The sequence below is a fragment of the Arachis ipaensis genome, chromosome B03 (genome assembly GCF_000816755.2).
Source record: "Arachis ipaensis cultivar K30076 chromosome B03, Araip1.1, whole genome shotgun sequence".
Classification (NCBI taxonomy): domain Eukaryota; kingdom Viridiplantae; phylum Streptophyta; class Magnoliopsida; order Fabales; family Fabaceae; genus Arachis; species Arachis ipaensis.
Window position 1 is genome coordinate 132,067,015 of NC_029787.2, and position 8,690 is coordinate 132,075,704.

The following is an 8,690-nucleotide window of genomic DNA, read 5'->3' on the forward strand; positions in this document are numbered from 1 at the left end:
ATAAATTTTATTATTTTTTCGTAACATTTTTTTAAATATTCTCTCATACATGTTATTATTTTTTTATAGAATTCTTATTAGTTTTGTTTATATGAATTTTTTTTCTATCGTTATTATTATTTCTTTCTTGTATAGAGGTTTTTTTGTTTTTGTTTTGCATTGCAATTCTATTATTTCCATTAGAAACACCAAATTAAATAAAAGGTTAACATAAATGAATTAGAACAGAATCTAACAATTTTCACGATAGTGTTTTGTTAATTTCTGATCTGTATCTTAAAAATTGTTTCAAAGGACTAACATACATGAATTATGTTTATAAAATTTAGAGTAAACACTTAATCCGGTCCTTGTCCATTTTTACGAAGGATAAAGCGATCCCTATCCAAAAAAAAGGGATACTTCGACCCTCAACCTTTTTATTTTGAGATAATATAGTCCCTCTGTTAAAAAATTTATTAAATAATAATAAAAATTAGTTTTGTGGGGGTTTTATTTGTATTTTGTGGGAGTTTTAAATCTCCACAATCTATTAATAACTTTGTTTTTAAAAAATTCCTTCATTAACGGTGGTTAAGTGAAGAAAAATCATTAATAAAAATGATGCCACAAAAAAAAAGTAATTATAGTACAATATCTTTTAAAGGAAAAAAAATAACATTGAATAAGAAATGAAAGAAGAGAATTTTAATGTTGATAATATTGATATTGGTGATGATAATAGTAGAAGAGATAATGATGATGATAAAGTATGGTTATACAATAAAAATAATAGAGGTAGGAGTGATAATAATGAGAATGGAAAAGATAACGATAGTAGTGGTAGTAATTGGTTATATTGTTGAAAAGATTTTTGTGGGGGTTTAAAACCCCCACAAAATACAATTAAAACCCTATAAAACTAATTTTTATTATTATTTAATAAATTTTTTAACAGAGGGACCGTATTGTCCCAAAATAAAAAGGTTGAGGATCAAAGTGTCTCTTTTTTTTTACAAGGATCGCTTTGTCCTTCGTGAAAATGGACAAGGACCGAATTGGATCTTTACTCTAAAATTTAAGAATTAAATAAAAACAATTAAAATTTAAAGACTAAATTGAGATTCGCATAAAAGTTCAAGAACCAAATATTTCACCAAAAAATATTAAAATTTATTTAAATATAAAATAAAATAATATAAAATAATTATTTAAATTTATATTTTTTAATTTTTAAGTAATATAATTTAAATAATATTTAATTTATTATACCTTATTTTAAATAAAAATTCTTAAATATAAACTATATCAACACCAACTCACTTTTAATTTTATACAAATTTATATTTACAAACATAAATTTCGTTTAATTTCTGTTTGGCTATGTTTATGATGAATTAAAGGCGGCACTCATGTAGTGGGGGACTTGTGATGTAATTAAAGTGTTAAACTGAATAGCGTAACTTAAAACAAAAACAAAATCTTAATAATATAATCTATCCTAAAAAAGTGATGGGGCTATGGGATTGGGAGCAATTGTGGCTTTATCACACACTCGCCTATGTCGGAGAGCGTATGCATTGTCATCTACAGCAACATGTTGGAAAGAATCCACAGATTTTTGGTGTAATATTCTATGCATGTTTGAGAGATTCCTTACTTTTGCGGGGTATATGTTTGGTGATTAGACATTTCAAAGTGTTTACTCATGCTCGCACTTAATATATATGACTTGATTTCTTACAAGTTGAGAATGAGTTAAAATTTATTTTAATCCTTGAAATTTTAAGTGGGTCTTAATTTTAATTTTAAAATTTTAAGTTATTCAATTAAGACTTTCAAATATTAAATCGTTACTCACGTTTAATTTTTATAGTGATTTTTGTTAACGGAACACTAAAATTATCATATTAGAATATTCAAAATGACACCATTTTAAAAGCGCGCTAATTTCCATTAAAAACAACGTCATTTTAGAATTTGAAGGATTAAAAATATTTGGTCTACACCATGACTATCAAATAGACTATATTTGACCCTTCTTGATCCTCTCGTATGTGTAAATTTCACAAAGAAAAATAATTAGCGACTGACATTCATCTTCTTCCAAACTGTTCAAAGAGGTTGTTAAAGAACTAGCATTAACGCAGCAACAAAGGCCGAAGAACATATTAAGAACTAAGGAAAATTCATAATATTTTTAGACTCTGTTTTATGTTTATCTGTTGATTTAGGATTTGCATTGTGTGTTAGCTTGTGTTACAGTATAGGTTTAGGATTTTGTTAGTTTGTGAATTTTAAATATGTTAGGATTTTGGATTTTTTTTTGTGTTGCTGAATTTAAAAATGGTAATCATTGTTTAAATGTTTTGTTTTGTATTTCTATAGACAAGAAAAGAGAATTGGAAAACAAACTTAAAAAAGATTGTATTTATTTTGTATTTGTATTATTTGCTCTCTGTTTTTAGCTCATCCAAGTGAAGATATATAGTATAAAATTGCAGAGATTGTTATCATTGTTATACAAGTAAAAACAGTTATTTTGAACTGTTAATAACTACAAACTCTTCAATTTTATTACTCTATCTTGAATAAAATATAAATCAAATTCGAAGTGTTTGGTTTAGTTGTGTAAAATTGGACTGTAGGGTATTAACACTATTGACATGTTATTTAAAAATATAACTGATGTCATTGTCATTGATTTTGAATTGCAGATGGATGATGGAATAACAATTATTTTTCGTCATAGAGGACAATTTGAGACCAATCAAGATGAAGATGTGATTTATGTTAGAGACCACATTGATAACTTGGTTGGACTGGATGAGGACATGATGGATATCTTCTCAATTTGTACAAAATGCTGGGTTATGACAAGTTGAAAGAGTGCTGGTGGCTAGTTCCTGGGAGGCCATTAAAGAGTGGATTGAGAGCACTCTCAAGTGACAGTGAAGTGCTTGAGATGTGTTTTCATGCAACGAATAATCATAGAGTTGTGCATGCCTATCTTGAGCATGGAGTATCTGAAAATGAGGCTGAAGAGGTTTTAGAGTTGATTGAGATGACTCCCATTTCAAAAGAACCTGAAAATTGACTCCAACTCAAGCACCTCATCTATCCCAAACACATCTCCTATCCAAAACACCCACATATATGCTTACCAGTCCACATCCAACTCCTATGGAATTCACCTCTACTTCTCCTATCCAGCCTACCTCTGTGAGTCCAGTCTAGCCCATAACTATATATCCAGTCCAGCCAACAACTACACTTCCGATACAGTTCAGCCCATACAATTACCTCCAACCTAGCCCACCTTTTCAGCTCCAGCCCAAATCACCTCTTCACCACCAATTTAGACCACATCCAAACTCCATGATAAGCATCCTACCAATCCAGTTTTTAAAGAAAAACCTAATCTTATTAAGAACTTCACACCAACCACCACTACTGTTAAGAATTTCACTCCAATTTTAACTAAGAAATTCAAGTCCACTCCAAAAATAAGTGCTACCAAAAATAACACTACATCAATACCTAGAAGAGTGACAAGATCAGCTTCTAGATTTGCTTCGAAAGAAAAGAAGGTTGCCGGTGAGGTGGTTACAGTGACACTCTCGAATAGCGAGAGGAATGACTCCTATAAAAGTGTAGAAGATGAGCTTTATAGGCTTGGACCCGAAGCTTTTGAGAACTCGAGTGACTATGATTCTGATTGTGAGGTGGTTACGGCAAGGATTAGGGAGTGTAAAAATAAAAAAGGTAAGGGAAAATTCAAGTTATGCCTTGAAGATTTCTGTGATGAGGATGAGGTCATTGTGCGAAATTCAGATGAAGACATTGATTTGGGTTATGTGCTAGGAAAAGTAAGTGATGTCCAGGAACCATATGATGCATTTGATTCCTACCATGATGACTCTGATGAAAATGATTCATGGCATTCTGAGGAGATGAAGACTCCACTAATTCTAATGAAGAATCTGATATTGATGATGATGATACATTTTTCATGTTCATAGAAGGGGCTAGATTTGGGAAATTAAAATTGGAGGTTGGTATGAAGTTCAATACAAAACATGATTTTATTGAGGAAGTAAGGGAGTTCACTATACAAGAAGGGAGGCAAATAAAATTCAAAAATAACGAGAGCAATAGAGTTAGAGCAATGTGTAAATACAAGATGGAGAGTTGTAACTGGATTGCCTATGCTTCCATTGATCATGAAGAGATTTGTTCACAGATCAAGACTTTCAATAATGACCATATTTATACTAGGAGGACTAATTAAGAACACAACAGTAAATAGGAAGTGGCTAGTCTCGAAGTTGGTGAAAAAGATAATAAAAAAAATACTCCAACCTAAAGCATGGAGAGGCTTCTGATTACTTCAAATGAAAGTGTAATCTGGACTTGAATAAGTTTTCTCTATCTAGAGCACTCACCGATGTAAGAAACATTGTTTACGGGGATGTGGCAACATAATATACATTGGTTAGAGAGTATACAGAAACTCCTCTAAAAAATAACCATGATTCAACTGTAAAGATTGGAGTCATACCACAACCAGAAGAGGATCCAATATTTGAAAAAATATACATCTGCCTTGATGGGAGCAAGAAGGACTTCAAAGCTAGATGTCGTCCTCTGATAGGGATTAGATGGAGCGTTTTTAAAGACTCAATTCGGTAGCCAACTCCTTTCTGTTGTAGGACAAGACGCCAACAACCACATTTATGTAATTGCCTAGGCCATTGTAGCAGTGGAGAACAGAGAAACTGGAGATGGTTTCTGAAACTGTTTCATGAGGATCTGGGTGACCCACATCAAGACAGTTGGTGCTTCATGTCAAATTTGCAGAAAGTTAGAGCTAACTTGAATTCATTTTGCTTCATTTTTCATAAGTTTATTTTAATCTACATAAATTTGTGTTGCTGTTTGCAAGGACAATTTAGATTTAACATAGTTAAATTTAAGGTGTGTATTGGGCCATACTAATTTATTTATTAATTCAACTTTTTATTTATTAAATATATGATAAATTATGTTTTCGGAACATTTTTTACCATATTTATTATAAATAGTAAATTATTATTAGTAAAAGTGAAACGTTGGGTTGAGGAGTTGCCACTGTGAAATGGGTTTGAGTAATTGAGAATTTTTTAAATTATTTATATGTTACTAACTATTTTTAAGTAATTGCTGGTAAATTGTTATAAGGATTAATTTCAATTGTTCAAAATGTATTCCCCAAAGTACAACATGAATTCTGTGTTCGGTACATGTGAAAGAATTTTAACTAGTAGAAAGAACAAAAATTGAGAGGTTTTGTGGTGGAAGTGTGCAAGAGAGACCACAAGACATCGGTTTAAATTAAAGATAGAGAGGTTTAAAAGAAAGAATGAAGATGCGATGCTTGGGCCTATCTGAACAAATGGCCAATGAAATCATAGAATAAACATACTTTAGTCATGGTTTGAAACTGAATAACATGTGTAATAATGCATGCAAAATGTTCAATGCAAGCACTAAGGAGTATAGACTATAGAGCTAAGCCTATAATTATCCTGTTGGTGGAGGTTCGCATATTCGTGATGAAGACAATTGCAAAAAACAAGGTTAAGCTACAACATCACATTGGCAAATTATTCCCTATACAAAAGAGAAGACTTGAGAAGATAAAAAAGGAGTCACAAAAATGGCGTCCAGTGTGTTGTGGAGATGATAATTATCAGAAATTTGAGATCCATGGTTATTATCTGACAAACATGGCTATTGATTTAAGCAAGAAAATTTGCACATGTAGATTCTGGAAGATTACAGAATTTAATTAACCATTTTCATATAATGATATGCAAATCTAGTGTATTCTAATACTAATTCTAATATATATCCACTCAATTTTAGGCATGCCATGTGTTTATGCATGTGTTGTCATTTTCAGATTGAATGGTAATCCTGAAGATTACTGTCACTCTTGGTTAACTATGGATTCTTTAGACAAACATATATGCATACTCTAAATCTGATTCCTGGACAAGCCTTATGGAAGAAGTATTAGTATAGTAGGCCTCAAGTTTCAAAAATTCGAAGAAAGCCAGGTCCATTAAAGAAGAATAAGAGAAGGAAGGATGCTGATGAAGAGCCTTCGGAGACAAAAAAAAAAATCTATGACTGAAACTACCAAGTTGAATAAAAAGTAAAAAGAGTTTACTTGTACTTACTGTGGCACAAAAGGCAACACCAAGAGAAGCTACTCATACAAGAAGGCTGATGATGTTGCAGTTGTCCTTGCTGAAGCAACCGCAACTGTTCTTGTTCAGAAAAAAGGTAAGGGATATGATGCTGTTACAACTGATCAAGATAGAGATGGTGCCTCTAATCTAGTGACTCCTTTGGAGACTTTTATTGATAATACTAAAGATGTTATTACTAATGATGCTCCTAAAAATGTTGTCACTCCTTCAAAAATTGTACTAGTCCAACCATTTGACTCACAATCAAAAGATAGATATCAAGTGATTTCATCTTTACTTAATTTTATTTGTAGATTTAAATTGTATTTATGATTATATACTTGTTATAATTATGTCACTAACTTAATTGTGTAACAGTCCAGACCACCCGCTAGCACGATATTGTCCGCTTTGGCACACAAGGCCTCACGGTTTTGTCTTTGACGATAGGGATGATAGCCTAAGCCCCCCACACTCACTCGTCAAAACGCGTCATGCTAGGGAGAGGCATCCATACCCTTATAAGGCATACTTTGTTCTCCTCCCCAACCGATGTGGAACCTTACAATCCACCCCCTAAGGGAGTCCAGCGCCCTCGCTGGCACAGGCTCTGATACCATCTGTAACAGCCCAGACCACCCGCTAGCACGATATTGTCCGCTTTGGCACACAAGGCCTCACGGTTTTGCCTTTGACGATATGGATGATAGCCGAAACCCCCCCCCCACACTCACTCGTCAAAACGCGTCATGCTAGGGAGAGGTATCCACACCCTTATAAGGCATGCTTCGTTCTCCTCCTCAACCGATATGGGACCTTATAAAGCCGAAGCCAAAACCGTGAGGCCTTGTGTGCCAAAGCGGACAATATCGTGTTAGCGGGTGGCCTGGGCTGTTACAAATTGTATTTGTGGTATGGTAAAATAGGTGATCCCAGCAGGGAGGTCTAACAAACTGCTGCCTAAAAGAAAATCTTCTCCAACCCCAAACTCAGCAAATCTTGACCCAATGTAGGGAGCAAGTTCTGGAATATCTTCAAGAATAGCTGCATATATAAAATTTGTCCTCACACCTGGGCTAAAACCAGGATTCAAGCCTCCTAAAAAGAAGTGATGGATAGTTAGATTAAGAATATGCATTAGTATTATGTTGATTTTTTCTTCTTTTTTCGTGATTGGAGCATGGTTATCTTATTTTATGACTTGGCTAGTAATATCTTTCTAAGTTATATTTTGTTCATACACTTACCAAGTTTATGTTGCTCAATTTGTTTTGGTTGATTTATGGCAAACAATGTCCTTGAATATTAGTTATGATATGCATGCCTTATTTTGAATACATCTATATAGTGACAAGTTTGAAATTTATAAAAAGTTCTAGTAAGTTTTATATATTAAAATTTATTTGTTAAGAATTGCATAACAACTATAATATCCCAATTATAAGAAGGATGCTTCAATAACATATTTATTTTTTCATTGACTTACTTCATATTATTAATTTATATAAACAACTACATATTTCTAATCACATCTTATCTACATTTACACCATAAATAATAATCAAAGATACAAACATACAAATCATCAAACTAAAAAAATTTTATCCATAATTTCAAACACCTAATCTTAGATTCTATTGTGTTAATTTTTCATGCTAAACTCATTTTTCAATTATCATCATTGTTTGCAGGTACTTGTCATCCCACTATGCTGCTTTCTTTCTCATCATCTGCTCACACAAAGAAACCACACCACATCCTTCCAGCTGTCTGTCATTTCAGGCACAACAAAGAAATAAAATATTATAAGAATACCTAAGAGAAATTTTAGTCCAGTAACAGATTGAAGAAGACAACGCACAAGAAAAAATCATATAACAAAGAACTTACATTATAATTTGGGCACCCATAAAAAGGGTCTCTTAGGATTCGCATGTGTCCCAAACCATCGAAGCACAGAACGCATTTCATAGCCACACCAATCTAAAATCTTCCCCAATCTATCACTATTAGGGTTCCTCTCAGAAATGCCATAAGAACGCAACCTTGTAGAGCTCGCAGATTGACTTCCTGAACCCATCATCTTCTCAACAAGATCGAAGATGGGGCTGCAATTTAGGATTTTAAGTCTATTTTCAGAGGTTTATTTGGGTTATTTTAACCTTGTCCACATTACGTATCCATCAACGTTCTACCATGGCAATCTGAAACTTAAGTGGCAACACAGCTTGGCAACTTAATGTGCCACATTAGTGCTTCATTAATGGAGATTGCTGCAGAGATAAACATGAATCAACATTCAATATTTGGGGGTCTCAATTAAATAACTTAGAAGTTCGGAGTCAAAATTGAGGCTGACGTAAAGCCAAAATAAATTTTAACTCGATTTAGAACTGCACAAACTCATAATCAATATCCATATCTGGCCGACCATAATAAATTTTCAAAAAAATACATGTATATTTTATTATTTTT